Source organism: Cryptomeria japonica, chromosome 5 (genome assembly GCF_030272615.1).
Source record: "Cryptomeria japonica chromosome 5, Sugi_1.0, whole genome shotgun sequence".
Taxonomy (NCBI): domain Eukaryota; kingdom Viridiplantae; phylum Streptophyta; class Pinopsida; order Cupressales; family Cupressaceae; genus Cryptomeria; species Cryptomeria japonica.
This window is the reverse complement of record NC_081409.1, coordinates 229184237-229208217: the sequence shown is the minus strand read 5'-3', so window position 1 is coordinate 229208217 and position 23981 is coordinate 229184237. Positions and strand designations below refer to the sequence as shown.

Here is a 23981-nt window from a genome sequence, read left to right as displayed (position 1 = left end):
ACCCCTAATGGACACCATATGACCCCTAACGAAACCATCGGACCCCTTAAGACACCAAATCATGTTGTTAGGGGTCATATTGTGTCTAAGGGGTCTATGGTGTCCCAAGACACCATATGACCCTCTATGGACACCATATGACCCCTAACGACACCATAGGACCCCTTAAGACACCAAATCATGTCGTAGGGGTCATATTGTGTCTTACGGGGTCGTAGGACACAATATGACTAGGGGACACCATATGACCCCTACGACACCATAGGACCCCTTAAGACACCAAATCATGTCATTAGGGGTCATATTGTGTCTTACGGGGTCGTAGAACACAATATGACCCCTAACGACACAATTTGGTGTCTTAAGGGGTCTTATGGTGTCACAAGACACCATATGATCCCTAACGACACAATTTGGTGTCTTAAGGGGTCTTATGGTGTCACAAGACACCTTATGATCCCTAACGACACCATAGACCCCTTAAGACACCAAATCATAACATTAGGGGTCATATTGTGTCTTACGAGGTCGTAGGACACAATATGACCCCTAACGACATGATTTGGTGTCTTAAGGGGTCTGATGGTGTCGTTAGGGGTCATATGGTGTCCATAGGGGTCATATGGTGTCCCATGAACCCTTATGACCTCTTAGGACACCATATGACCCCTAATGACACCATATTGGGTCGCTTTGGGTCATATTGTCTCGTTAGGGGTCATATTGTGTCTTAAGGGATCCTATGGTGTCCCAAGACACCATAGGACCCCTTAAGACACCAAATCATGTCGTTAGGGGTCATATTGTGTCTCTCTCTCTCCCTTTATCCCTCTCCTCCTCTCTCTCTCTCTCTCTCTCCCTCTCCTCCTCTCTCTCTCTCTCTATCTCTCTCTCTCTCTCCCTCTCTCTCCCTCTCTCCCTCTCCTCCTCTCTCTCTCTCTATCTCTCTCTCTCTCTCCATCTCTCCCTCTCCTCCTCTCTCCCTCTCTCCCTCTCTCTCTCTCTCTCTCTCCCTCTCTCCCTCTCCTCTCTCTCTCTTCTCCTCTCTCCCTCTCCTCCTCTCTTATCTTTCTCTTTCCCTCTCTCTCCTCTCTCTCTCTCTCTCTTCTCCTCTCTCTCTCTCTCTCTCCCTCTCCTCCTCTCTCTCTCTCTCTCTCCCTCTCCTCTCTCTCTCTCTCTCCTCTCCCTCTCCCTCTCCTCCCTCTCCTCTCTCTCTCTCTCCTCTCTCTCCCTCTCTCCTCTCTCCCTCTCTCCTCTCATCTCTCTCTCTCCTCTCTCTCTCTCTCTCTCTCTCTCTCTCTCTCTCCTCCCTCTCTCTCTCTAAAATATGACCAATAAAATTATATCTGATATATGATTTAATCGGATATCGGATTTCTGCCATGTGGTAGTGTAAAGCGGAAAATCGCGATCGAACCCTAGTTGCCCTCCCCTCTTCCAACTCTGAGGAGAGAGAAGGGAGGTTCACTAGGGTTGATGGTTTTCACTTAGGGGAGAGACTTTACATTCAAAAGAGGGGTTGAAACCCACAAGATCCAATCCCACACAATGCAAGATTGGATGCTAAATGTGGTTTCAAGGGTTATGACAGCAAGGCTACCCTCTTTTATAAAGAATGTTGATAGAAGAATTAAGCTAAGCATGCATAGAAAGTGACAAAGATTCGCTTATAAACTGAGTTAGGGATATAGGATGAAGCTGCGGACCTGGAATTAGCAGTAAAATGTCGATACGGCGCTGTCTTGCAAATTTGAGAAAAGTCGCCGGGAGGATGGCGCCCGACCACCACGGTCCTCCGAAAAAATCCGCGAAACGAAGGGGGATCTGTTCGTCTTTGCACAAGGATTCAGATCTTCAATTTCAGCCGCGTACCTGCAACCTACACATAGAAAAGAGAAGACAATTGGGGGGTTAGGGATTAGGGGTTTTCCTTTAGGTCAAACCCTGGTTTTGGAATTAACAAGGAAATGAGCAAGTGTTGTAAATGTAAATGTATGTAAAACAAATCTAATACCTTGTTCGACAGGATGTTTGTATCCTTATGTGCGAAGGTATAGATGTTGTATGTTGTATGTTGTAGCATGTAGTATGTGATCTCCTCTTCAATGGTTGAATCCTTGACTTGAATGCAACACTTAGCCTTGAATGGAGACTTGAAATGATCAATCGCTTGAAGGAATGCTTGAATGCTTGAATGCTTGAATGCTTGAGTATAGTTTCCATGCTTTACATATATCCTCTTCATGCCAAATGAGAGAGAAAAATGTAGTTTATATACTTGTCATTTAGGGCTGATAGACTGATTTTCTCGACCTTAGGCCGACCAGGAAAGTTAATTTCCAAATTGCAAACAAAAAGACCCGAGACCCCTTAGGAGACCGGGCCCAAAATAGGACCCAGGGACCAGGGCGCTGGGCGCCCTGGTCCTGAAGGACCAGGGCACTGGGGCGCTCTGGTCCCACCTCCCGGGACAGCAGGGTGCAAGGAGGTTCAGGCCAGGGTGCTTGAAAAATGCAGTTTTCAGTGTCGTAATCAGGTTTCGGGGTCTCCATTCAGGTTGCATGTTGCGTCGCCATCGTGAAGACCGAAATGCAGTCGAAATTGCAAGTGTCGCAATTTTAGGACGCTACATTTAGCCCCCACTTTAGCGGGAGTATGTATGCTCATACTTCCGGTAAAGTACAAGGAAACAACATTGAAAGACTCTCACCACGTCAAGGAGGCAAGACACACCAAGCCCCCAGTGGACTAAGGATCTTACGACTTCGATTGACAAAGTAAAAGGGAAGATCACGAGGGAGAACCATGACTGTCAGTAGTAAGGTTCCCTCACTATGAGTCATGCAAGAAAGATATCAAAAATTTTCAAGGCAAGGCTAAATTTGCCAAGAAATTTTCAAGTATCTTGAAAAGATATGGACGGGATGTATGCCCCCCTACGTTAAAGCGATCGCACACACCTCACCAGGGGTGATTGTTTTAACGTAGTGATACATATAAGAAATGAGAAAGGAGCACGTTATCGCAAGGATTTAGCCCCCAAGTGTGAGATAAACCCAAGGATAATAGACACAAAACACAAAGCACAAGGTGACCTCACTTTCCTCGGGGTCAGTATGCTGTATGATAATTCATGTATATCATATGTATGTATGCATAATTGTTCTTCATTCCCCAATCAAGGAAGGTCACCTAGAAGAAGGGAACACGTGTCTTTTGAGTTAACATGAGAGAGACCAAGAGATCTCAATGCTTTGCATCGTCCTCAAGTAGACAACACTAAGGACAACAAATAGAAGAATGAGAATAACATATAGAAGAAGTAACAAAAGAGAGGGGGAGAGAATCTGCTATGCTAATGTAACTAGTCTAGCACGTCATCTACCCCCCGATCTTGCTGATCAATGTTTTGGGAAGGCAGGGAACACGCTAGAGGAGGAACATCCAACACAGCAGATGGAGCTATCACAAGATCCAAACAAGGGCTATGTTCATGTTCTGAGCCACATTGTTCTTGTCTAGGAGCTAGGATAAGTGCTTTAGAAAATTCATTAGATAAATGGTTATCAACATCAACAAGTTCATATTCACTATCAGAAGCAAGAGGAGTAACATTTTCATCATGAATAACATTTTCATCTATAGCATCATCAAGATTTATAAAAATAGGATCTTTAACTCGCATAGGATCAAGACCATCATGCATCTTATGTTTAGGAGATTTAGGCTCAATTTCCGGCTGAGGAGAAAATGGAATAATGCTTGTTGAAGGTGTTTTTGGGGATTGCAAAGTTTGAGCTCTAAGACGACGCTTTCGCCGGCGTTCACGTGCCAAACGATTTCGTCTAGTCTTAGTAGGAAGTGGAGAAGATTGAGGAGGAGGAATGTTCTCATCCTTAGCACTTGGGTGTTTAGGTTGTGGTCTCTTAGGCTGGATAATAGGAGAAGAAGAAGGTCTCTTCTCTCTATAAAAAGGAGGAGAGACTGCTCCATACAAAGGAGGAATATTTGGTTTAGGAAGAAGACCAAGTCCATCATGACGAGGAGGTATAGGTCTACTTTTAGAAGGTTTATTAGGCATAGACATAGTCACATCCATAGGGATGGGTTGGGAATCTTCTTGAGGAAAGACATTAGTTTTATCTTTCAAAGGAAGAACTTCCTTCTCAAGAATGATAGGAATATCAAGTTTAGGTGTTCTAGGTTCACTTAGAGATAGGATGATATCTGTTTTCCACTTTTGATAAGATTTGAAAAGATGATCACTTCGCGGAGGAAGAGATTGGAATTGTTTAGGCCAAAAGTAATCAAGAGGAACGCTAGAAGTTCTTTCAGCTGGTTTAAAGAGACTATGATTGACAGTAACAACTTCACCATTATGGGGAAATTTCAAACACTTATGAATAGGAGAAGCAATAGCTTTCATGGAAGATAGCCAAGGATAGCCAAGCTTCACACGAAATTGTTCGGAAGATGGAATAATAGCAAAGTTCACATCAAGAGATTTGTTATGGACCTCAATAGGTAAAGTAATAGAACCAATTGCAGGAGAAGAAAATGCATCAAATAGTTTCACAACCACATCTGTTTTGTCATAGATAACTTGATTCAATTGCAAAGTAAAAAGAAATTCTTCAGTAATAACATTAATCATGCACGAAGGATCAATAAGCACTCCACGGCAAGGTGTATTCTTGACTTTTGCAACTATGTATAAAGGACCATCAGGTGCCCTAATGGTTTCACTGGAATCAAATGTGATGGAAGGTTCTTTAGGGTTTTCTTGCTGCTCTACAAAGTTAATCACATTCGGAGCCATAGACACAAGACCAGCAGATGAGAGAGAGGAATCATTAGCCTCAATTGCATTAGAGGTATGAGAAGGTAATGGATCAGTAAAAATCTGAAGATTTTGATTAGGAGGAGCTACAGATGTATTGCCTTTATCATTCACTCCAGAAACAGAAATAGTATTATTATCAATCAAATCTTGAATTTTACCCTTTAAAGAAAAACATTTTTCAGTATCATGCCCAGGCTGACGATGAAAGTGACAAAAAGCTTTGTTATCAAAATAAGGTGAAGTAATCTTTGCAAGATCAATTTGTCTTATAGGAGGAAGAGTAAGCACATTTTGTTCCAATAACTTATTCATAATACTATGCAATGATTCATTCAAAGGAGTATAAATTCTTTCTTTCTTGAAAAATTTAGAAATAGGAGGCACACCTGAAGCTGCATTCACATTGTTGTTGATGATGTTTTCATTGAATTTGATGGAATCTCTGTTCGGTTTAAACTTCCCAAATGGTTGTTGACTGCTATCACCCTTATCACTCGGAGCCATAGGATGTGATTGTTCCATTTGACTCACAGTCAGTTGATAATTGTGAAGAGTTGCACACAACTGTTGGAAAGAAGTAAACTCAGAAAACAGAAGTTTGTCTCGAATATCCTTTTGTAAATTAGAAATAAAGATTCTTTGAATATCATTGTCAGGCACTGGAAAAGAAATTTGAGCATACAAATGCTTATATCTACCAATGAAATCAGTCACTTTTTCTTTAACACCTTGTTTACAATGCATTAAATCAATCAAAGTAACTTTAGGACTTATATTGTTTTGAAATTGTTGAATGAAAGCATTTGCAAGTTGTTCGAAAGAAGTAATAGAATAAGAAGGCAACGAGCAATACCATTGTAAGGCTTTGTCTCTTAATGTTCTGGTAAACAGTTTTGCAAGCAACCTTTGGTCATAAGCAAAATCGGTACATATTGTTTGAAATGTCTTAACATGTGTTAGAGGATCACCTTTACCATTATAAAGCTCCAAATGCGGGATTTCAACATGTTTAGGAGGGATAGCTCGAACAATGTCAAGAGAAAGTGGGCTCGCAACATCAAATGTGGGCACACTAAACTTAGATTGATTCATAGAGGCAATTTGTTGCTGTAAAGAAGAGACAATTTGTGCAAGATTGTTAATGGTCGCTTCAGTCGAAGAATTCATATTAGATGTGTTAGATTGAGATTGAGGTGTTATGTTATTGAAAGAAGGTAAAGAGTAAGGTGGTGGGACCCTATGATAATTAGTCATAGGAGATGATTGGACAGGAGGAACACTACAAGGAGGAATGGAATGGTTGAACGAATTGCCCCCTTGCGTCATGTTCATTTGTGAAGATGTAATAGGAACACTCATTGAAGGAATGAATGAAGAAGTCGGATTAAATGAAGGAAGAGGGTTAATTGAAGAAGAGGGATTACCCCCATGATTGGTGATCATAGGAGGAATGTCTTGTGTAGAAGTAGCCATTATGTTTGATGTAAAGGTAGGTATGCTAGCAATAGAAGTCACCAAAGGAATAGAATGATTGACTTGAGTAGGAGGTTGTGTATAACCCAAATTTTCAGCACAACTCTTCATAGGCATCACATTCGAATCCACAATGTGTGCAATACCACGCAAAATATCAATTCCATTCTTATCACTTTGAAGCATACGTTTTAGACCCTCAATTAAAGGAAGAGCTTGACTATCGGGATACTCATGAGACATCCATTGGTGAAAATCGTCAAATTGGTTATCCAATTTCGAAAGTTGTTCTACAGAAACCTCATGGAGAGCTTCTTCATCATTAGGAGGATTAGAGGAATTACCCATGTCCTCGTTAAAAAGGCTATTCAAATTAGGTTCCATCTCCTCAGTAGTTAAACCTCGAAAAGACTTAATTCTACGGCTTCGTCTAACGGGAATAGTGTAAGTAGGGCTTATTGTTGTAAAACTCATGCACTAGAAAGAGAGAGAAGATTTTGAATTTAGAGGTAGCAATTTTCAGTAAAATCAGCCAATCTTCTGGATTTAAGCTGTTAAATGCAATCACGACAGTCTCCCGAAATTTCAGAAAAAATGTCCGGGACCGTGGCGCTCGTAGTGCAACACGGTCCTTGCAACTTTTTTCAAAATTTGCAGGGATGAAAGGTATGATGATTTTAAAGCTAATCTGAAAAAATTGAGTGATTTTACGATCTGTAGATAGGCCAAATTAAAGTTGCAATCTCGAAATTGAACCCTACCAAGATTGTCGAAAAATGCAAAAATTTGAATTTTGAAAAAGAGAGGGAAACTGAAATTTTGAATTTTATGATTTTAGAGGGAATGTCAAAGCAATGCAAATTTTGAAATTCAAAAGTTGACTTAATTTCACGTAAAATTCAATTTTGAAAGCGGAAATTAAAGTTGTTGTAATTAGGCATTTAATTTCAAAAGTCACAAATTGCAAGAATTTGAATAATGCACTGAAATTTTTAATGAATGCAAACACACTTTTCAGATTTAGGACAGTAAGAACACAATTTTGACACAAAATTTCAATTTCAATGATTTTTGAATGATTAGAAGCGTTAATCCAAGCAATCCCTAGACCAACTTTGACTGTAATTTTGAAAGTGTTATAATTGATAAAATCAGCCAAAATTCTGGATTTTAGCAGGAAAATACAGTAAGATCTCGCTCCCGAAATTTCAGAAAAAATGTCAGGGACGATGGTGCTCGGAGTGCACATGGTCCTCGCAACTTTTTTCCAAATTTTTAGGGATGAAAGATATTGTGATTTTATGCCGGAATCCAAAGTTACAGCTGATTTGGAGATGTTTTGATTAGTGAAATTGTTGGACAAAGGTTGAATCAAGAGGGTTTCAAAAATTAGGGTTTTGACACTTAACCACTTAATTTTCAAAATTAAAGCACAAATATGAATTGATAATTTGTAATAGAAGGGCAGATCTGAAACAAGCATTAACATTTAGACATTTCACAAGCTTAATTACTAAAAAGAAAATTTAGGGTTTTTATGCAATTAACCTCTAAAATTTTGCAAAAGATCAAACATGGAAATGCAATCAAGGAATCCAATTTTTAGATCTAACCATGAATAATCAGAAAGGATGTTCACGTCGGGTTCACCAAAATGTAAAGCGGAAAATCGCGATCGAACCCTAGTTGCCCTCCCCTCTTCCAACTCCGAGGAGAGAGAAGGGAGGTTCACTAGGGTTGATGGTTTTCACTTAGGGGAGAGACTTTACATTCAAAAGAGGGGTTGAAACCCACAAGATCCAATCCCACACAATGCAAGATTGGATGCTAAATGTGTTTCAAGAGTTATGACAGCAAGGCTACCCTCTTTTGTAAAGAATGTTGATAGAAGAATTAAGCTAAGCATGCATAGAAAGTGACAAAGATTCACTTATAAACTGAGTTAGGGATATAGGATGAAGCTGCGGACCTGGAATTAGCAGTAAAATGTCGATACGGCGCTGTCCTGCAAATTTGAGCAAAAGTCGTCGGGACGATGGTGCCCGACCACCACGGTCCTCCGAAAAATCCACGAAACGAAGGGGGATCTGTTCGTCTTTGCACAAGGATTCCAGATCTTCAATTTCAGCCGCGTACCTGCAACCTACACACAGAAAAGCGAAGACGATTGGGGGGTTAGGGATTAGGGGTTTGCCTTTAGGTCAAACCCCGATTTTGGAATTAACAAGGAAATGAGCAAGTGCTGTAAATGTAAATGTATGTAAAACAAATACTAATACCTTGTTCTAAGGATGTTTGTATCCTTATGTGCGAAGGTATAGATGTTGTATGTTGTATGTTGTAGCATGTAGTATGTGATCTCCTCTTCAATGGTTGAATCCTTGACTTGAATGCAACACTTAGCCTTGAATGGAGACTTGAAATGATCAATCGCTTGAAGGAATGCTTGAATGCTTGAATGCTTGAATGCTTGAGTATAGTTTCCACGCTTTTACATATATCCTCTTCATGCCAAATGAGAGAGAAAAATGTAGTTTATATACTTGTCATTTAGGGCTGATAGACTGATTTTCCCGACCTTAGGCCGACCAGGAAAGTTAATTTCCAAATTGCAAACAAAAAGACCCGAGACCCCTTAGGAGACCGGGCCCAAAATAGGACCCAGGGACCAGGGCGTTGGGTGCCATGGTCCTGGGGACCAGGGTGCTGGGCGCCCTGGTCCTGAAGGACCAGGGCGCTGGGCGCTCTGGTCCCACCTCCCGGGACAACAGGGTGCAAGGAGGTTCAGGCCAGGGTGCTTGAAAAATGCAGTTTTCAGTGTCGTAATTAGGTTTCGGGGTCTCCATTCAGGTTGCGTGTTGCGTCGCCATCGTGAAGACCGAAATGCAGTCGAAATTGCAAGTGTCGCAATTTTAGGACGCTACAGGTAGTTTAGTTCATAAATGGCAACAAAAGGAATTTTTTTTGGGGACCACATATTTTTGTACTAAAATCGGATATCGGATTTTATCGGATATCCGATTTTGGTACTAAAAACCAAATAAAAAAAAGGGTTTGTGGGCTATTCTGTTGATTCCAAGGGCGGACAGTCTAGGTCCTATGTTTTCTCTCGACGATCATGGGGTTGCAGATAGCTAGAGACAAATTAGTGCTTTTGGGAGATTCTTAAAGTGAAAAATTACATTTTCAATCATGAAGGAGCATATGTGTGGAGGGAAATGGGGAGTAGTAGTTGTCAGAAGTCTAAACGCAAAAGAAAACTTTCAAATGACAAAGTTGAAGTGTATAGAGAAAGAGATAGAGATTGTCATAAGAGGAAAAGACAAGGTATGTTAAATATTGCTAATGTTACTTCAACTGAAGAGGAAATTGAAATTGAAAATGTGCCACAAGTTATTGAAAATGAAAATGTAGATTTTGAAAGTGAAAATATTGAAAATTTTGAAAATGTTGAAAGTGATAATGAAAATGCTCAACATGTGGAAAATTTTGACATACAAGGTGAAAATGTGGAAAACTTTAACATTGAAGGTGGAATTGCCTCACCAAGTGAACCATATGTAACACCTAATTACTTTAGAAATGAAGACCCTCTCATGGATGAAAGACAAATTCCAGATCCAAGACCTTCAAGAACCCCAAAATGGTTATTTGAAATCGATGAGAACATTATTGCAAATCTTGAAGGCAAGAGGTCAACAAGAACCGTTCGGTTGTGGGCTACAAAAATTTTCAACCAAAATTTTAGCAATAAGACATTGACCCAGCAATGCCAACTCTTTGTTCAATTGCTAAAGATGATAAAGATGAGACCATTGCTAAACAAATTGAAGATTCGTATGAACAAGAAAATAGAGAGAAATTCTATTATTGTAAAAAATCTATTTGATGCTCTCAATTCTATTGGAAAGAATACCAAAGAAAGAGATAAGAGAGCCGCTCGAAGAGTGATTACAACCTCCTTAGTAAGCCATCAATTAAGGAAGGCTCATCAAATGAGACAAACTTGTGTTGATTTTAACATAAATCGTAAAACTTTGAATAGAGCACTTGCACGAAGACAAAGACTTGACAATCCACTACAACAAGATACATGGGCATTTGGTGGGAGGCTTCCACGTGTTGATAGAAAGTTGACTGACAACGTGAAGGAAGAGATTCAACAATTTTGGCACTCTAATTCTAGAGTGTCACCCAATGTAAAGGACGTTTTGAAATTAAGAATCGACAACCGAGACCGCACACCGCATCCCAAACATTTCTTGGAATCAAGCCAAACAATGTTGTGCAATTTTTTTTGTGAATTACATCCAACTTTGCAAATATCACAAAGGGCCTTTGAATCTTTGATACCATTTTATTGTGTTCCTCTTAAGATTCGCAATACCTATTGTTGCAAGTACCATGTGGAGTTTTCAATGTACCATAAAATTTTATGTCATATTCGTTCTACGATGCATACTAATGAGATGTTGTAGGAGTGTGGTGCAATGTTATTTCCGAGATCATCAAGAGACTTGCAAGATCTATTTTTATGCCCTAGAGATGATGGCTGCTATTTCTATAGAAATTATTGTTTGAATGAGAAGTGCTCAGAATGCGGTGGGTTGTCAAAGTTTGTTTCATGTTTTCATGAGGGCAGCGAACACAAGTTTGGAAATAATTATGTTGAGAAAAAAAGATACGAGACAGTGAAATATACTGTGAAGAGTGGAGGTGAAGGTTCTAGATGCGAATTAGTCTCAAGAGAAGTGAGTATTGCTGATTTTATTTTGGATTTTAAGGAAAATCTTTTCTACAAGTATGCAAGGCACACCCATAGGTCTCAGTGGTTGGATCAACAGTTCAGGATGTGTAAGAACTCTTTCTTGATTGGCACTATTGTATCGGTGGTTGATTTTGTAGGGAACTATACATTGCAATCATAGAATGAGGTACAGTCTCAGTACTACAATTCAGTCCAGATTGCTATTTTTGTTCACATTACATATAGACATGCTCCTGATAGTATAGAAGAGGACATGAAGATAATCAGGGAGTATCATTTTTATATGAGCGATGATAGATCACACTCCTCTGAGTATGTGAAACATTCTTTCGAGAATTTTTTTGAGTTCTTGCATGAGAAAGATATTGCAATTGACCGACATATAATATGGTCAGATAACTGTACGGGTCAATTCAAGAATGCGCATATGTTCTATTGGTTGAGTAGAATGCATGTGGAGAGGCGTATACCTCATATTTGGTGTTTTTTTGAGGCGGGGCATGGGAAGGGAGAGCATGATGGAGTAGGTGCATGTTTGAAGAGAGCTATAGTTAAGGAGCAATTGAGGATTTCAAGTGCAAATTTCTCTGATGCACGTTCTATTGTTGATTGGTGTAGTTCAGCATTGTCACATGGAGGTACTCTTGATTTAGCAGTGAGCAGATTCTTTTGGTTGGTTGAGGAGGGAACAGTGGGAGATAGATTGGATTGTCAAACAATTAAAGATTCTTCAAAGATGCATTCATTTCTCAGCTCAGATGCAAGTACATGGACCATTTGGACACGAGCATTGGCTTGTTTTTGTCAAAGTTGTCTTCGGTGTGATTGGGATCAGTGCGAGTCAAGTGAGTGGGTTGATACGTGGGTTCCCCACTATCTAACTCCTTTATCTCAAACAATATCCTTGTCAAACGATGACATGGAAAGTTCACTTGAGTATGATCGTCTATCAGATCTTGTACAACCAGGACATGTTTTTGCAGTTGTTGCACCACAAGGGAATGAAGAGAGATCAGAATATTGGTTGGCACGATGTGTACAGGGAAAACAAAAGCTAACACAACCAGTGACAGATGATGATGGGTTCACATATCCTACAGGTTCAGTTGTTGTTGTGGGAACTTGGTTGCGAACATACATGATTAGAAAGAATGGCATACCTGCATTTGAAGACTATGAGAGACACAAAACCATTATAATGTATTCACACCTTATTATAGCTACAAATGTCAAGTTGTTGAAGCATCAAGCAAAACTGAAGACCAAAGAGCTATGGATAGTGACTACTGCTGATCATGAAGCAATACTGGATACTCTTAAACAAAGAGATGACCCTTCAGGCACACTTGAGTAGTAGGTCTTTAATGGTGCCTTATTTTTTTATCATGCATTTCATTTCAAACAATGATCATTAAACCTTAATGTTCAAGTTTGTTACGTGTATATTAAGGATGTGTTCAAAATGCAGGTCTATTGATGAATGTTTTTTTTTGGCAACATGATTTTTGCATGCACATAGCGAGTACACTCGATATAATTGGAAGGGACGTATTTTTGCAACATGACTTATTATCATGCATTTGATGAGCTTTACAATTTTTGTTATTAGAGAACACTATTTGATAATTTTTTATGATATAATTATTGCATAACCTTTATGCTCATGAAGGCATTTTTTGATGATATACAACAGTATCACATTACGATTTTTGCATCAACATAGTGGGTTCTGTTGATATAATTCGAAGGGACGTATTTTTATGGTATATGATCCCACCTTTTCATTTATTATCATGCATTTCAGTTGAAGTGATTATCATAAATCCGTTATGTTCATCCATGCTTTTTATGTGTAGACTAACAATTCTTAAAAATATAGGTTCATGCTAGATCATTCGTTGTTGACGAGACCCTCTCTTGGTGATGGTACATATTCCTTTGTGCATTAATGAGATTAAATTGTGGGTCTTGTTGTATTTATTATCATGAAGATGATTCAAATGCATGTGGCCAGGACACATCTGCAGTGGATCAAATTGTCATGACAGATGATCTATTGAATCAAACATTTGACATTGATAGTTAGGTAAATAGGTTAATGTTGGGCCTTCAACATCAACACCTACTAGTCAAAGTGGTCATCGAACTTTCACTCAGGTAACCTTGTCTATTTTTATTCATTAATGGTTTATAAAATAAAGTCAGTTAGATTTTGGCAATTGAATAACATTGTTTCATTTTTAGATGCTGACATCAGATGCACTTAATATTCTCTCCACAATGGAGCATGGTGTTCTCTAGCAGTAGCATCTTTGATTCTTTTGACAGTGGTATGAGTCAGATTAATAAATTTCTAATTTGATGCTTCCCACAGGGCTTTGCAACTTCAGATTGTGAGTGTGCCCCTGTTACAAATGAATTGTACTTTAATCGACATAGATGGTCTATGATGGCTTTTTTGTAAGACTATATGGTTTTATTACATATATTGTACTTTAATCGACATATAACAATATCCAAGTGGTGGTTGGCATGAGCTTGAATATGGTAAGTTGTATGCATCTTGAAGTTGAATATGATATGTTGTATACATCTTGAAGTTGAACTTTGATTAGACTTTGTCAGCATTTGATGAATCATAAATGTCATTTTATTATTAATCTTGTGAGTGTGAGGTGTAGGAATAAATATCAATTACTTTGAAAGTCATGGATGGTTGTCCTCATATGATAACCACCAGATGGTTGTGCCTTATGAAGAAAAGCTGAACAGATAATAACTAATTGAGAACATCAATTCAAATCCATAATCTAGAGGATACTAATAACAGATCTTTGTATATTTATTTTTTCTAATAATGAAACAGGTACAACTGTACTGAGATAAAATGAAGCTTTTCTCTCATAAAAAGATGTCACATTGGCAAATTGGTCTTTATTATAATACACAAGACATAAGTAAAATCAAAATGCTCTCAGGGTACAGTTTTGGACTTGAACCATATTGTATAAATCTCAAGGCTTCAACTTGATTATCATTAAAGGTTTCTGATTGTTTACAAAATATCCCTTCATATCCCTTCATGGATGTCACATGCGTAGGGTATGACCCCGAGCGTCGGATCGAGTGGGGGGGGGAAAAGGAGCATGCGTAGGGTAATAATGCCTAACTAGACATGTCAGAGCTGACAGTTCGTCATCACGACGAGCTGAACGAGAAATCGACCAGGCAACAACATTCCATTGAGTGAGACTGACGATTTTTTCGCTAACTGAAAAATTACTGCCCTAATAAAATCGTAGGGCAACTTGAAATACCGAGATAGGCTTTTGTAGGGACCCCTCTCGTGGCCCCGTAGGTTCAAATGGATCGTTCACAGGTGCCACAGATTTTGAGTTAGGGCATGTCAAAGTTTGACAATTTTGAGCACTTAAGGCGCTCAAGGGACGACGCCGGTAGGGTATGACCCCGAGTGTTCGATCAAGTGGGGGGGCAAGGAGCATGCATAGGGTAATTATGCCTAACTGGACATATCGGAGCCGATGGTTCATCATCGCGATGAGCTGAACGAGAAATCGACCAAGCGACAACATTCCATTGAGTGAGACTGACGATTTTTTTGCCAACTGAAAAATTGCTGCCCTAATAAAACCGTAGGGCAACTTGAAATATCGAGATAGGATTTTGTAGGGACCCCTCTCATGGCCCTGGAGGTTCAAACGGATCATTCCCAGGTGCCACAGATTCCAAGTTAGGGCCCGTCAAAGTTTGACAATTTTGAGCACTTGAGGCGCTCAAGGGACGACGCCGGTAGGGTATGACCCCGAGCGTTCAATTGAGTGGGGGGGCAAAACAGGAGCATGCGTAGGGTAATTATGCCTAACTGGACATGTCGGAGTCGACGGTTCATCATTGCGATGAGCTGAACGAGAAATTGGCCACGCGACAACATTCCATTGAGTGAGATTGACGATTTTTCGCCAACTGAAAAATTGCTGCCTTAATAAAACCATAGGGAAACTTGAAAAACCGAGATAGGATTTTGTAGGGACCCCTCTCATGGCCCCATAGGTTTAAACAGATCGTTCACAAGTGCCATAGATTTTGAGTTAGGGCCTATCAAAGTTTGACAATTTTGAGCACTTAGGGCGCTCAAGGGACGACGCCGGTAGGGTATGACCCCGAGTGTTCGATCGAGTGGGGGGGAAAAACAGGAGCATGCGTAGGGTAATTATGCCTAACTGGACATGTCAGAGCTGACAGTTCATCATCGCGACAAGATGAACGAGAAATCAACTAGGCGACAACATTCCATTGAGTGAGATTGACGATTTTTTCACCAACCGAAAAATTGCTGCCCTAATTAAACCGTAGGGAAACTTGAAATACCAAGATAGGCTTTTGTAGGGACCCCTTTCATGGCCCCGTAGGTTCAAATGGATCATTCGTAGGTGCCACAGATTCCAAGTTAGGGCCCGTCAAAGTTTGACAATTTTGAGCACTTAGGGCACTCAAGGGACGACGTCGGTAGGGTATGACCCTGAGCGTTCGATCGAGTGGGGGGGAAAAATAGGAGCATGCGTAGGGTAATTATGCCTGACTAGACATGTCAGAGCCGACGGTTCGTCATCACGATGAGCTGAACGAGAAATTGGCCACGCGACAACATTCCACTGAGTGAGACTGACGATTTTTCACCAACCGAAAAATTGCTGCCCTAATAAAACCGTAGGGAAACTTGAAAAACTGAGATAGGCTTTTGTAGGAACCCCTCTCGTGGCCCCGTAGGTTCAAACGGATCATTTGTGGGTGCCACAGATTCTGAGTTAGGGCCCATCAAATTTTGACAATTTTGAGCACTTAGGGCGCTCAAGGGACAACACCGGTAGGGTATGACCCCGAGCGTTCAATCAAGTGGGGGGGAAAAATAGGAGCATGCATAGGGTATTGTTCATTAAATGAATTGTATTGTTTATGAATTGTATTGTTCATTGAATGAATTTTATTGTATTGTTGATTAAATGAATTGTATTGTTCATTAAATAAATTGTATTGTATTGTTTATTAAATGAATTATATTTTTCATTAAATGAATTATATTGTTCATTATAAAAACAACACTTATGATGAAATGAAATGAATTGTATTGTTCATTAAATAGCCATTATTAACCTTTGTTAATTATTGGAATGAAGATTAAATATTTCCATGATAACACCACACACAGATGAGCAACAATTTATATGATCGAATATCAACTTCTGTATATATAAAAATGTCGAATGATTACAAATGTATGTCCATACACAAATATGGCATAAACACCAACTGAAACAAAATGTATGTCTAAATACGTGAATGTATGTCCATATACAAAATATACATGCCAACTAGACATGTAAGCATCCCAAAACTATCTATAACATCCTAAGCTTCTAATGGATCATCAAAATCAATCCTCTTCGCCGCACTGCTCGGCTCTGAAGGATCCTGCACAAGAAAAACAAACCACGATTGATATTAGTTATATTATATAATTCACATTCGAAAAGTTAACATAAAAATGAACTATTTAATTGAACTATTCATGTTTACCTCATCTCCACGTTTTCTCTTCAGCTTTGCAGGACTCTTGATGTATGTCTTCGGTAGAGGAGGTATGTTTTGAATATTTTCATAAACAACCTACATATGTTTAGAAACATGACATTGATACAAGTTAGCATATAATTGTCACTGATAATAACAAATTATATCTACTAATCAAAAAATAAAATAAACACACATCTACTCGAGGCATCTCTTCTTCTTCTTCAGGTATACTGGGTGTAGTCATCAAGGATGTGAAGCCAAGGATTCTCTGTATATATACACAACAAGTATGAAACTATCAACCTATGTCTAGACATGTATAATCACTATAAGTTATTTAAACTATTAATTCAATCATATTTGCATTCAATTACCTTTCCCTTGTCTCCAATTGCACTACTAGATCCTAGATCACACTGCACCACACTCGTGCTGCTTGTGCCCTACAAGAGTAAAATAAGATATACATGCAAGTTACTACATAATCTAATTAATACAAATATAAATGATGAGCATGTATGTACAATAAAATACAAATGACTAGGTGCAATAATATATGTACCGTCAAGCTATTGAGGCCAAATGAAATGGCTGACAAGGTGCCCTCCTGAATCTGTCTCAACTCATCCTCGGTCATTAACTATTAAATAGACCATGTAAATAAAAATTAGTACTTAATATTATCTAATTTATAAATATTTAATTAAAATATAACATGAACTGTGAAAACACAAATCTTACCAATACATCATCAATGTATGATGACGGTGCCTCCTCGCCTCTAGCATGTGAGGACTCCCCAGGGTATCCTCCAGTCTGTGTAATAACCTCTGGTGCATCATGCATCTCATGCACCTCATAATCTGCACTATCCACGGCAAGATCAACGGGCTGTCCAACTGGACCCAAGCATATGTGCCCACACATGACACAACTATGGGGCACACATATGTGTGGAGCCGAGGATGACGTGCCAGCACCACCCGATGCACCGCTACCATCAAAAGTAGGCTGAGCTACTAACGCAGCCTGAGAAAACAAAAGGCTACTCAAAGAGTGAATAGCCGATATGGTCCGTGAAGCGGCCTCACAAATGATATCAGGATGCTGAACTGCAGGTGGGGGATCAACAAGAGGAGGGGGGACATATGGGCCCTGGACTACTCTGACTGCCCCAGGTCTATTTTGGGGCATACCTAAACCTACACCCTGGAAAGGTTGGATGTCAAAGTAGTTCACATGTTTCTGTAAAACAAACTTAGCATACAATTTTTTTATGAAATAGAAGGGGATATCAAGATTGTTGTTGGGTGGTTTGTTGAAAACCATCCACCAATGATCCCAAAATTTTTTCACAATCCCATCATTTGTGCACCATTTGATAGAAAGTATTTTTTTTGGGGATCTACAGGCTGACCAATACGGGGATTGACAAACAATGAGGCGATTTCGGCTTTGGATATCTCAAGATCCTTGATATCCTTATACGACAAGCCATCTGCATATTTTTCCTTCATAGAATCTTGCCACAAAAGGGTAGCATCGTGCTCCTCAGTCATGGTTTCCATACTTTTTACGATCGACGTGAGAGGATCAAACAATGGGTTTAGACGAGGGATCCTACGATATACTTCTGCAATCCCCCTCAATTCATTCAAATTTTGTGCAATCAAATCTTGAATTGAGGGGGGGTTTGGCAAATGAGGGTTTGGTTGTTGCAGTTGTGGTTGGTCAGTGTTTTCATTGTTATCTCCCATTTTTAACCTAATTGAATGTAAACAATTAAATTTAGTTAACAAATTTAAACAATTAGGTATTTGATTTTAAAAAACCTAGTTTTCATGAAAAAAAAACCATATTTTCAATGAAAAATCAAATAAACATTCACAAAAAATACAAAAAATGAATGAAAATGATTCAAAACGACAAAATTCTTACCTCTAAATCTATTTTTTAGCAATTTTTTGTCAAAAAACTGGATATCAGATGGAGCGGATATCAGATTTTGACAAATTCATGCGACCCATGAGTTAAAAATGACTCACAAGACTGTCGCTGTCTAAATATAAAAGTCTCAGAAAATCGGATATCCGATTTCAACACTTAAATTATTTTTAAATAACATATATAATATAATAATATATTATATAATATAATAATATATTATATTATATATATTATAATATAATATAATATTATATTATATTATATTATATTATAATATATAATATAATACAATATTATATAATATATAATATAATATAATATTATATTATATAATATAATATTATATTATATAATATAATATTATATTATATTATATATAATATAATACGTATTATATAATACATAACATATAATATATTTTTTAAATTAAAATTACAAATAAAAATCAGATATCCGATTTTATCCGATATCCGATTTGCATAGGTAATTACCAGGCCAAGGTGTACTGACACCCAGGCCAAGCAAAAAGTCAACACGGATTTTCGCATTTTTAGGCGAGTGAGGAAGGCTATTTTTTTCACATCGCCACTTTTTGGCCCCCCTTGATCCTGCACTAACCCTGAAAATGAATTCCAAAGTAACCCCTCTTTTAGAATGGATAGGATGAATTAAGTGAATTGAGACTAAGGGTAAAGATGGAAAAGAAATTATTATAACTTGAGATAGAAATGTGGGATGAAGTTGTGCACTTGGAATTAGCAGTAAAATTCCAAGATGAAGCTCCCCTGTAAATTTAAACGAAAGTTGTAAGGACATGTTGAAAGTGTACTTGGTCCTCCCAAAAATCCGTGCGCTGAAAAGGGTTTTTCTATCTCTGAAAATGAAGCCTAAATCTAAGAATACAGCTGCGCACTTGCAACCTACACACAAAAAAGAGAGGAAATATTGTTGGGAGTGGAGGTTTGCCTTCAGGTCAAACCTCAATTTTGGAATTAACCAAATGATGAAAATTACTTGCAAGTAAATGAAAGTTAATGACTGAAGTAGAATTCACCTCAAGAGAGGGTGCAATTGAAATGTTGATAGAGTTGTTTACAAGGATATGTGAAGTTGAATGCTTTGAATGTTGATAGGGATCTCCTCTTCAATGGTTGAATCCTTGACTCGAATGCAACACCTCTCCTTGAAAGGAGACTTGAAATGCTCAATACTTGAAAGGAATACTTGATTTTGCTTCTTGAACTTATTGAAATCCTTCACTTATCGAACTTATGCAAATGAGAGGGGAAAATGCATCTTATATACTTGCCAATTAGGGTTTGTAACTAATTATGCATCTTAGGCCGACATAGAAAAACTTTTCTCACTTCCCATTGACAATCCCAATGAAAGATTTGAGTGGAGGGGGCCCAAAGTAGGGTAAGGACAAGGGCACCACACCCCTGTCATGCCCTAATCTAGGATAGGAAGTGCAGGATGTGAGGAAATGCATGTTTCGGGAGGTATGAGCATGTCTCGGGTCTCCAATCAGGCTTAGGGATTTGTTTCGCCAATGTGAAGACCCAAATGCGATAAAAAATTGCAGGGTTGCGATTTTATAATGCTACATTTAGCCCCCACTTTAGCGGGAGTATAAGCGTACACCAATACTACTAGTAAAGTATAAGGAAACAAGATTGAAAGACTTTCACCACATCAAGGAGGCAAGATACACCAAGCCCCCAGTGGACTAGGATCTTATGACTTTGATGGAAAAAGTAAAAGGGAAGATCAAAAGGGAGGAACCATGACTGCAAGTAGTAAGGTTCCCCTCACTATGAGTCATGAAAAAGAAAGGATACCAAAAAAATTACAAAGGTCAAGTTCACTAAGTAACTTTAAGTATCAAGAAGGAAAATATGATTAGAGTGTATGCCCCCACGTTAAAGCGATCACACAAACCTTATCGGGAGTGATTGATTTAAGGTAGGATACACAAAAGAGAGAGAGAGAGAGGGATCACGTTATTGCAAGGATTTAGCCCCCAATCGAGGAATAAATCCAAGGATAATGAACACAAAACACAAAGCACGAGGTAGTTTCATTTTCCTTAGGGTCAGTATGTTGTATAATAACTCATGTATATCATGTATATATATGCATAGAATAGTTGTCATTCCCCAAAGAAAGGAAACTACCTTGGAAGAAACGAAACACGGGTGTCTTTTGAGTCAACATGAAAGAGACCAAAAGAGAGCTCAATGCTTTGCATCATCCTCAAGTAGACATTATGAGGGAAAATAGAAGAACAGGGATACACATAGAAGAATGGTCACAAAAGAGCAAGAAAAGAGAGAGAGGTAAAGGGTCTATGGTGCTAATGCAGCTAGTCTAGCATGACATCCACCTCTCGATCTTTCTGATCACTATTTTGGGAAGGTGCAAAACATGCTAGAGGAGCGACATCAAGCACATCAGATGGAGCTATCACAAGATCCAAACAAGAACTATGCTCATGTGCTAAGTCACTTTGTTCTATTCTAGGAGATAGGATTAAGGCTTTTGAAAATTCTGTAAATAAACTTTTGTCAATATCAACATATTCATATTCACTATCAGAAGCATTAGGAGTTGTATTGCCATCATGATTAACTTTTTCACCTATTTCTTCATCAATCTTTATAGAAAGAGGAGCTCTAATATGAATAGAAGTAAAACCATCATATGTTTTCTGCAACTTATGATTTGGAGATTTAGGTTCAACATCTTGCTTAGGGGAAAATAGAATCATGTCAATTATTGGTGTTTTGGGAGATTGAATAGTTTGAGAAACAACTTCACGAGCTCTAGCATGATGTTTTCATCGACGATCTCTTGCACAACAATTCCGTTGAGTCATAGCAAAAGGCTGAGAAGAAGGGGGAATATTTATGAAAGGATGAATATTTGTTGAAGGAAAAATATTCTCATCTTTGGTAGTTGGAGATTTAGGTTGAGGTCTCTTAGGTTGGACAACAGGAGAGGCAGGTCTCTTCTCTCTATAAGAGAAAGGAGGTGGAACTGTACCATATAAAGGAGGAATGTTTTGTGTAGGAAGGAGACCAGGTCCACTATGAGGAGGAGGTATGAGTCTAACGTTAGGAGGAATATTATTGTTCTTCTTAGGAGAAGGCATAGTTTCATCCATAGGAATAGGTTGGGAATCATCCTTAGGAGGAAGATTAGTCCTATCCATCAAGGGAAGAACTTCATCTTCAAGAAGGATGGGAATATCAAGTGTTGGATTGCGGGGTTGGCTTAAGGATACAATCATATCTTTCTTCCATTTCTAATAAGATTTAAAGAGAGCATCACTTCTTGATGGAACAAATTGAAATTGTTGAGGCCAAAAGTAATCAATGGGAACACCTAGGCTTCTTTCAACTATTCAAAATAAGCTATGGTTAACAGTTATGATTTCTTCATTGTGGGGAAATTTCAAACACTTATGGATTGGAGAGGCAATAGACTTCATATAAGATAGCCAAGGATAACCTAACTTCATACGAAATTGTTCAACTGAAGGAATCATAACAAAGTTGACATCTATAAATTTAGTGTGAACCTCAATAGGGAGTGTGATAGAACCAATGGTAGGACAAGAAAATCCATCAAATAACTTAACGACCACATTAGTATCATCATAGATTGGTTTATGCAAATGTAAAGTGAAAAGATACTCTTCAGTGATGACATTAATCATGCAAGAAGGATCGATAAGCACACCATAATAAGGTTTGTCTTGAACGTTCGCAACTATGTATAGAGGTCCATCAGGTGCTCTATTGGTCTCACTAGGGTCAAATGTGATACATGAATCCTTAGGTGTTTCTTGTTTCTCTACCATATTCACCAAATTTGGAGTCATGGTAGTAAGGCCAGAGGGAGAGAAAGAGATATGTTTAGTCTCAATCATGTTAGAGGTATGAGAGAGTAAAGGATTAGTAAAAATCTTAAGATTTTGATTAGGAGGAGCCATTGATTTGTTTCCCTTATCATTCACACTTGCCACATATATAGTATTATTATCAATCAGATCTTGAATCTTAATTTTTAATGAAAAATATTTCTCAGTATCATGACCAGGTTGATGATGAAATTGATGAAAAAGAATTATTATCAAAGGTGAGGCTTCATTAGAAGGGTCAACTGGTTTTATTGGAGTAAGGTTGATAACATTTCTTCATAAGAATAGAGACATAATGCTATGTAAATATTCATTCAAAGGAGTAAATTGTCTTTCTCTTCTAAAAAATTTAGAAAAAAGAGGCACACTTGTTGTAGCATTCACATTGTTGTTGTTGATGGTGTCATTGAATTTGATGAAGCCTTTATTTGGTTTGAAATTTGCAAACGGTTGTTGAGCACTCTCACCCTTATCACTCAAAGCCATAGGAGTAGATTGCTCCAGTTGACTCACGGTCAGTTGATAATTGTGAAGTGTTGCGCACAACTATGGAAAGGAAGTAAACTCAGAAAGGAGAAGTTTGTCCCTAATGTCTTTGCAAATTAGAAATGAAAATTCTTTGAATATCATTATTAGGCACTGGAAAAGAAATTTGAGAATACAAATGCTTATATCTACCAATGAAATCAGCCACTTTTTCTTTAACACCTTGTTTACAATGCATTAAATTAGTCAAAGTGATTTTAGGACCTATGTTGTTTTGAAATTGTTGAATAAAAGAATTTTCTAATTGTTGAAAAGAAGTAATAGAATAGGAAGGCAAGGAGCAATACCATTGGCAAACCTTATCTCTTAGTGTTCTAGTAAACCATTTGGCAAGAAATCTTTGATCATAAGCAAAGTCAGTTCACAAAGTTTGGAATGTTTTGACATGTTAAAGGATCACCTTTTCCATTATAGAGTTCCAATTGAGAAACTTTAACATGTTTAGGAGGGATAGCTCTAACAATATCAAGAGAAAGTGGGCTCGCAACATCAAATGTGGGCACACTAAACTTGGATTGACTTGTAGAAGCAATTTGTTGTTGCAATGATCACACAGTTTGGGCAATGTTGTTAATGGTTGCTTTGGTTAAAGAATTTATGTTAGACATGTTTGATTGCGAAGGCGGTGTGATGTTATTGAAAGAAGGCATTGATTGAGAATAGGGTGGTGGAACACTATGATAAGTAGGCATAGGTGATGATTGAGTAGGAAATGGGACACTAAAAGGAGGGATAGAATGATTGGTTGAATTTCACCCTTGTGTCACATTGATTGGTTGAGAGAAAATAGGAATACTCATTGAAGGCATAGATAAATATGGAGGATTGAATGAAGAAGAGGGAATTCCCCCATGGCTAATGGTTGTAGGTATGACATTTTGAGTTGA

General features: G+C 38.4%; 1 long non-coding RNA gene across 1 annotated transcript; it reads right to left on the bottom strand.

Moving 5' to 3' along the window:
• Positions 1–16338: 16338 nt before the first annotated feature.
• On the bottom strand, positions 16339–17120 carry LOC131875615 (uncharacterized). The gene is made up of 4 exons (XR_009372435.1): positions 17051–17120; positions 16870–16944; positions 16680–16769; positions 16339–16574 (listed from the first exon to the last, which is right to left on the bottom strand). It is a non-coding gene; the product is annotated as an uncharacterized LOC131875615 (long non-coding RNA).
• Positions 17121–23981: the final 6861 nt, after the last annotated feature.